We start from the raw sequence: 7,789 nt of genomic DNA, 5'->3' as shown, positions 1-7,789 counted from the left end.
TTTTTTTTCTTGAGCGCTTTAAACAATACTGTTTCGTATACAACTGAAAGTATGGCAGAAAGTCACATTTTAATTCCTTAATTTGCCCTCACTTTTGCATTAAGTCGACAAATATTCACCAAGCTTCTTCTTATGCTGGGCACTATAAAAACCAGATGCTAAGGATACAGGTGCTCTTCCTGGAGCCCACAATCTAGCAAGACAGATAAATGTGTGGATGTCCAACTCCAAAACCATGACCCACCACAAGGAAAGCATGGGGCCACTGGTTTTTCCTTGGGTAGGGGTGGGTAGGATTCTTGAGCTTCATGGAGGCCTGGGAGGCAGTTTTTGGAGGCTTGTGGGGAGGAGGGATTTCAGGTGAAGAGACTCACAAGGCTGAAGGCCGGTGGCTGGAGGAAGCTACAGGGTTGACTGCAAGAAGTTGAGTCTTGCTAAAAGAGGGGGCCCTGGGAGAAAGAAGGGGTCACGGAGTTGTAAGAGGGAGAGGTGAGGGGCAAATGGGAGCCAGGGTGAATTCTGAAGAGCCGTGTGTGTGTGTGTGTGTGTGTGTGTGTGTGTGTGTGTGTTATGGAAAGGAATTTATGTTGTGTCCTGGAGGCAGCAAAGAGCTATTGAAGAGGTTAAGCAGGAATGTGACGTGACCAGCTTTCTATTTTAGAAAACTTACTCCGGCTCCTGGTGGAGGATAAAGTAGACGATTAGTGAGACCAACAACTAGAAGCCGGTTAGGGAGGATGTCAGAGACCAAAGAGCAGTTCAACGCACCAAGTGCCTGTGCAAAGCCAGGGAAAGTAGAAACAGGAACTAGAGGACACAGGAATCGAGGTGCTTAAGGGGAAGAAAGTAAAGGAATTGATAATGAGGGCTCAATTTTTGAACTGGGCATTTGGTTTAAAAAAAAGTGGGGAGTGCTTTTTAAAAAACTAAAAAATATGTTATAAACCATTTATGGTATACAGGAAGTTGGGAAAATAAAGAGAAGAAATACCCATCATTCTAGCACAACCCATATGTTTATTTTGATTCATTTCCTTCCAACAGATCAATTTCTTTCTTTTTTTGGCGGGGTTGGGGGGGATAGGTACCAGGGTTTGAACTCAGGGATGCTTGGCCACTGAGCCACATCCCCAGACCTATTTTTTGTATTTATTTAGAGACAGGGTCTCACTGAGTTGCTTAGTGCCTTGCCGTTGCTGAGGCTGGCTTTGAACTCATGATTCTCCAGCCTCCTGAGCTGCTGGGATCACAGGTGTGGAGATCCAACATATCAATCTCTTAGGTGACGCTTTTCTTGAATGTTGGATGGTAGTTGGGCAACACTGTGTTCTTCAAACCTGTGCAAGACTCACTTTAGACCCACATCTGGAAGCTCCGTCTTCGTTTCTTATTTTGAGGAAGACAATATTTCTGGCCCATCTCAGAATCAGTCACTTTGACTCAGGTCTTATCATGAGCATTTCAGTGTCATTTGTTCCATAGCTTGTGCAGTAGATGACATGTCCCTTCTCCCTCCCCACAGGCCATAAAAATGCTCAAGGTGATGAAACTCCTTATGCCTTTGTGTCCTGGAAAATTGAGCCTGAGCTGCCAAGAAATGACAGTGTTCAAATTGATCCTTGCTCTGGCCTGTGGGGCCGGCTCTTGGAGAATTTGGTGGGGGAGAGAATGGACTTTCCATTTAGCACTCTGCTTTTTCACTGCCAGGGCATGACCTGAGCGTGCTTCAGCCCCCTGCCTGGCTCCACCAGGAGTGTCCACTATTGGCAAGCTCCGAGTTCTCCACAGGCACGAAGTGAAGGCTGAAGCCCTGTTTGGGGAAGGTGTTATGCAGCATGTCAGTGGTCTTGGCTTCAAATGAAAGGCCTCAGGGGGGCATCCAGACGGTGCCCTTGTTCTGTGTTATCAGGCCGAAGGGTGATCTTAGGCAAAGCGCACATTGGACAGAGAGAGGCCAGCCTGGAAGGGGAGCCAAGTCCGTTTGCTAAACCGCGGTGCAGTTTCAATGGAGCATTGGCAAATACGCAGCTACTGGATTCATTCTTTGGATTCTTCCTGTCCCCGTGGTCACAGGGAGACTTTGTCTCCTGGGCATCCACTGGGAGAAACGTAATGATCAGTGAATCGGGCACAGGAGGGACCTGAAGAGTGGCAGAGGAAGAACTGGGAACATGCTGCTGACCAGAAGCAGGGGCTGGAACAGTCTTTATCTGTCACCTGCCCTTGTGCAGGGAGAGCAGGATGGCATCCAAGGGTATGTTTGCTGGGACTTTGCCCAGGCTAATTTTCCATGACAATGGCTGCTCTATGCTCTTTGAGGAGCATTGCAGTGGCTTTGCAGGCCTTGTGTGGCCCTGGCCCGAGTTGGAAAAGACTCCCTCTTGGACTTCCGGCTCAACCCAGTAGCGGGTGAGGGACTCTGGCTGCGAGTTACCCGGGAGGCCAGACAAGCATTTCCCTGCTGCACCACCATTTTTACAGAAGGGAGCCTTTACTGGTCACAGCAGGGCTGTCCAGGACGCAGCAAGTGGCCATCCCTGACCACTGGGCTCTTTCACTCCAGCTGGAAGGAAGGTTGGACTTTGTACTCCACACAGTCCCTGAGAGATTCTGCCAGACAGCATGTCAGAGTGTTTTTCTGACTTTCTGGGGGCCTCACTCTTCACAGCCTGTTCTTATGAAAAATGCTAGGTGAGGTCAGAGAAAGAAAGACACCTGGAAACCAGGGCCGGGCTGAAGGGCACCAGCAAGAGTGGACACTTAGTGGTGAGCAGAGTTACAAGCTGGTTTTGATGTTCCCTGACGTCTTTAAGAATAGATAGAGAATCAAATAAAGGAAACTACTGATAAGGGATTTGTGACATAAGCAAGGAAAAATGCAAGTGCTCTGTTCTTTTGAGAGCAATAAAGACAGCAAACAAGGAAATGCCATAAGCCGTGACCCATGGTGTGTACACACACAGGGGAGATTCTTGCTTTCAAGTCACCTTCATAAAAAGATAGAACTTAGTGAGGGAAATGACTCATAATTACTATTATTAGTACTTTTTAAGTTTGTTCTTTCAATCAAGGTGGCTCTTAAGTAGAGTTTCCCGGGGCAACTTAATCTCTTATGTCAACATGTTGCCTACACAGGCCTCACATTCACACCTTGGGCGTAAGAGTCGAGATGGATGCTGTCCACCAGGCAGCCAATCCCTTATTAACCCCATAGGGACTCTCCACTTACAGGGCTCTAGGCTTCCTAAGCTTAAGTGCATGGGTCCTGAGGCAGAGACGGGACCAAGAGGAGCCTTCCTAATTCTTTTTGGCAGCAAGTGACAGAAAGCAACTTTGAAGCACTTTATGAGCTAGGAAAAGACAACTCCCAAAAGAATTTTTTAAAAAAATTGTTTCTAGAAGAATGGGGAAGAGGAGCAAGGTAGGCAGAAGTAACACTGTCTACTGCAACCTGTGCCTGGGCCCTCTTCCCTCCCCTTCCTCTCCCAGGTGCTTTCGCTGCCACTGGGCCACCTCCCACTCAGGACCTCTTGTTTGATCTCAACTCAACTTCTCCCACCTTGGGCACATGGCGTGCATCCCAGTGAAAATCCTGATCTGTCTAATGCCTATTCGAGGTAGATCAAGGCCCACGAAAGAATTAGGATTGGCAATAGGCCAAAAGTATGGAATGAAAAGGATCCTACGGCCTTCGAATCTTACATTGGGGCTAAGGTCGATGCAGCAAAGAGATGTAATTAAAAATTCTTCCCTTTCCATCTCAGTAAACCACCTATTCCCAAGATTCCAGGGAGTGAGCATTTGACAATATTCAACCTGCACTGCTAAAAAGCCAATATTTGACTGCTGATTGTGCTAAGAAATGTAAGAAGAAACTCAGCATTTTGCTTTGACTCTTGCCTGCAAGTGAGTTCAGGTAAGGAATCATATGGACAATTTCATGAAGATTCAAGAATAGGGCACACTGAGCTCAGAAAACGGAAACCGGAGACGATTCTTGATTCCCTCCAGGTACGTCAATAGTAGGTCGCTTCCTCTTTCAAGTCATTTGCTGGAAATGTGTGTGTGTTTGAATGTTTATTTACTTAGCTCTACACTCCTTTTAGGCTGCAAGAAAAGTATTAATCTTGTCCACAGCAGTGTCCCCAACACCCAGCAAAGTACTCCCTGTGTTTCCAATGAGTTCATGGATCTTCACCTTAAGCACCACCATATGAAAAACCAGCTAACTCTATCTGCTTCTATCAGGTCTGACCTCATTTGGTTCCTCTGCTTACTCGCTTTTTCTCCCATAACCTAGATTGCACCTGACCATCATGCTCTTTTATACATCATGAGATTTGGGATTAGCTTCCACCACTGACTATTCTATTTTATTGGTTCAAATTGTTGAGTGAGGTAGTGGAGGAAGATGAGAGAGAGAGAGAGAGAGAGAGAGAGAGATGACCAATTAATCAGCTCATCTATTTGCATCAGGTCACAGGTCAAGAGCCAACCAGAAGAAGATTGATTACCCTTGAGTCTGATGGATGCCCACTTTGATCATCAGCTGAAGTGGAGGCAAAAGGTCACTATTAATGGGTTCAAAACAGGTTCCTGGTCAGCATAGGTCCCTGCATGGGGAATTTCTTAGAGGAAAAAGGTATGTGTGTAGCAGGCAATGTTTGACTTCTCTGGTAAAATAAGACATTCCCCCTAAAGAGCTACTGTAATCAGAGAGAGAAACCCCAAAGGCAGACTCACACTAATCAGTACAGAACCTGGTGCGTCCCTGAATGTCTGCCTTGCTGCATGATCTAGCCATCTTTTCTCCCTTCTTTCTAGAAAAGACATCTTTCCTGGCCACAGGAGAGTACATGTGATTCAGAGGGGACTAATGGGTGAACTTCAGCTCCCCAGACACAGAGATTGGGTCAAGGGTGAGCAAAACCAAGCCAGGAAGAGTCCTTCCTTGAGATTTTAACAATGAATCTGGAAGAGAGCAATCCTTTTCTCCTCTGAGACCATGGATCTGCTGCAGCAGACATTTTCTCCATCATGAGCTGGAGAGAATGAGCCATGAGTCCGAAGTGGGGACGACAGGCTCAGAGAGCATCCAGACAGCTCTTAACTCCTCATGCCTGAAGGTCAAGTCTACCCTTGTTTTGTTCTTCCCATTGTTCGATTCAGAGATTGAATAAACTCTCCCTTCCTCTCTCTTTCTCTCCCTCCTTTCCTTCCTTTGCTTCAGTCAGTTCAAGTGGACTTTTTCTTGCCACCAAGGAAGTTCTGAATTAATACAAATGCTGAATTTGGTCATTTAGGCTAAACAAATTTTTGCTAGATTATGAATAAAATTCTGAAATGCATGGACATTCAAAGGGGTTGGGGAAGAGTACACTGGCTCAAGAATCTAGGAAAGACTTCGTGGTGGTAAACCTTTACTCTGAGGAGGGACAGAAGATAAAATGATGAAAGGCATAAGAATGATCCTGGTGTGGATGAGCAGCACTATTTTAGCATCTTCTCAAGGGTTGATTCCATCTATATGTTTTCAAATGGAAATTCCTTTAGAATGTGAACTATTTCTTTTTTCATCCTTTCCATAACCAACAATCTTTACAACAGTTTTATGTAAACTCCAAGAAGGATAGTGTTAGTATTCTGAAAATACCCAGTGGTATTCTTATTACTTCCACAGTACTGAGAAATCCATTCCTAGTAGGAAATCTTCGTAATAAGAGGAGTCATAATTTAAATTTTCATAACATCTTATTTTTCCATGCTTTAAATGCTCTTCCTATAATACAGTAGCCCAACAATCTTTAACAGCTTCCAAAACTCTTTTAGCTTTTCCTTGGTACATGGTAGGCCTAGAATAGTTTTTAAGACTCTTTTTTGTGTTAAGTATTATTTTTAAAAGTCTGATGAAATCTATGAGTTCTCTCAAGGAAAGTGTACATATTCCATGTGTGCTACTTTTGCATAAAATTCCAGGGGATTTTCAACCACTCCTGAGACCTCTAGAGAACCACCAAGCCCTGGATAAAAACCCTAATAGTTATAGGATCTAGTATTTTAGTTATAGTGCAACACCTGTATGCCTTGAACTGCCCACAGACATCTTTTTCTACCGTTTTTTTTTTTTTTCTCTCCTTGGGCCTTGTTTTCTTGTGAGTGTTTAAATTTGTTTTATCACAACCTACTTATTTTCCTTGGGAAATCATTTGCAGAACTTGTTTGGGGCTAGCTTGGAGTCACACACATTCCCCTCTTCCCCCCCTCAAAAAAAAAAAAAAAAAAAGAAAGAAATTGTGCTGGTTTCTGCCCAGTACGTAGAGACTTGACTCTAGTTTAATTGAATGGCTTAGGGTTATTTTGACCACCCAGGTTACATGAATTGGGGACTTTGGGGCAGACTGAATGGTAGGCAAGATATGCTCACCACTTGATTCCCTAATCTAGGAAAGTCACCTTATTTGGAAGAGATTCGGCTCATATAATTAAGATAAAGGACCTTGAGATGAGATCTGGATAGTCTGGTGAATCTTCAATCCAACAATAAATGTTATCAGAAGGACAAACAGAGGAGAAGCAGAGGTCAAGGGCTGCTGACAGCCACCCACCCAGAGTTGGAAGAGACAAGGAATGACTCTCCTCTAGAGCCTTTGCAGGGAGCCACACCTGCTAACACCTTGATTTTAGACTCCTGGCCTCCAGAACCGTCAGAAAATAAATTTCTGTTGATTTGAGTCCCCAGTTTGGCGTAATTTGTTATAGCAGCTACAGGAAGTCAACGTGGGCTCCAAATCCACACGAGGGTTGACCTGTTATGACAATTCCTCTAGGGCCTTCCCTCATTCCTGCCTGGCTCAGCTGGGAGACAACATTCCTTGCTGTCCCCTGGGGGCAAAGAATGTCAAAAACAGGGAAGGGCATTTGACTACAAGTTAGTCTGCCACCGTTTCCTGGATGCTGGAGGAAGATTTAAGATTCCCAGGTCAGAAACAAAGGAAAGCTTATTACTCGCAGCAATAGCAGTAGCCAGAATATCAGCATTCGAGTCAGTTCCCAACCTCTAATTCCCATCGAGTGACATGAAGGAATTCAAATAATGCACATAAATAGGTTTTTTTTTTTTTTTTTTATGGGAAAGAAATCTGGGGTTTAGTGAACAAGTTGAACCTGTCCTCCTGTGGTGCCACAAGGAGATGGCATCTTTGTTATACTGGACAGTAGACCTGCAAGCCCTTTGCTCTAAAGGGAGACACTATTTCCATTTTCCAAGACTAAGCAAATCTGTTCTTTGCTTTGGAGGGAAAAACTGTCTTCTAAGGCTGGTCATAGACAAACATCCTAGGGAAAACAGCTCAGGATGAAGGTGGTCAGTGCTACGGCCTGTAAGATGTGCAGAAATATCAGGGACTCTTGGAGACAGGGTGGTCTCCTAACAGAAGGTGCGGAGGGATTGGGTTTTCTTCTGACTTACTCTCACTCTGAAGGTTTATAAGTTACTGATTGCTACTTAACCTTATCTTCCCTCTACCAGAAATGGGCTAGGCAGCTCATGCAAGCCTTCCTGGAGGTAACAGAATCAGAAACATAAATATAGGATGATTCTGCACATAAAATGCAATGACAGAAATGTGTAGGCTTCTGGTGGGTGAGGACGGGTGTTTTGCAGACTACTAAGAGATTTGGTGCAAGTTATTAAAGCCTATCGCCCTGCAAGGCTGTTTGAGCTGCCTTTCAAAGTACTTCCAAAAGAGGAATTCTCAAACTATTTGGGGGAGTCATAGCATTGTTCAAA

At 44.7% G+C, this 7,789-nt stretch overlaps 1 long non-coding RNA gene across 4 annotated transcripts; it reads left to right on the top strand.

Moving 5' to 3' along the window:
• Positions 1–2,118: 2,118 nt before the first annotated feature.
• LOC308633920 lies at positions 2,119–6,692 on the top strand. 4 transcript variants are annotated; one of them, XR_014018903.1, is made up of 4 exons: positions 2,119–2,254; positions 3,765–4,011; positions 4,477–4,642; positions 6,445–6,692. It is a non-coding gene; the product is annotated as an uncharacterized lncRNA (long non-coding RNA). The 4 variants fall into 4 exon arrangements; XR_014018904.1 differs by lacking the exon at positions 6,445–6,692 and adding an exon at positions 4,825–5,188 and having other exon boundaries at positions 4,477–4,567; XR_014018905.1 differs by lacking the exon at positions 6,445–6,692 and adding an exon at positions 4,825–5,188.
• Positions 6,693–7,789: the final 1,097 nt, after the last annotated feature.

Source organism: Spermophilus citellus (genome assembly GCF_964194105.1).
Source record: "Spermophilus citellus genome assembly, chromosome: 15".
In the NCBI taxonomy this organism is placed as follows: domain Eukaryota; kingdom Metazoa; phylum Chordata; class Mammalia; order Rodentia; family Sciuridae; genus Spermophilus; species Spermophilus citellus.
Note: the sequence above shows the minus strand (reverse complement) of the source record. Positions and strands in the feature narration are given on the sequence as shown.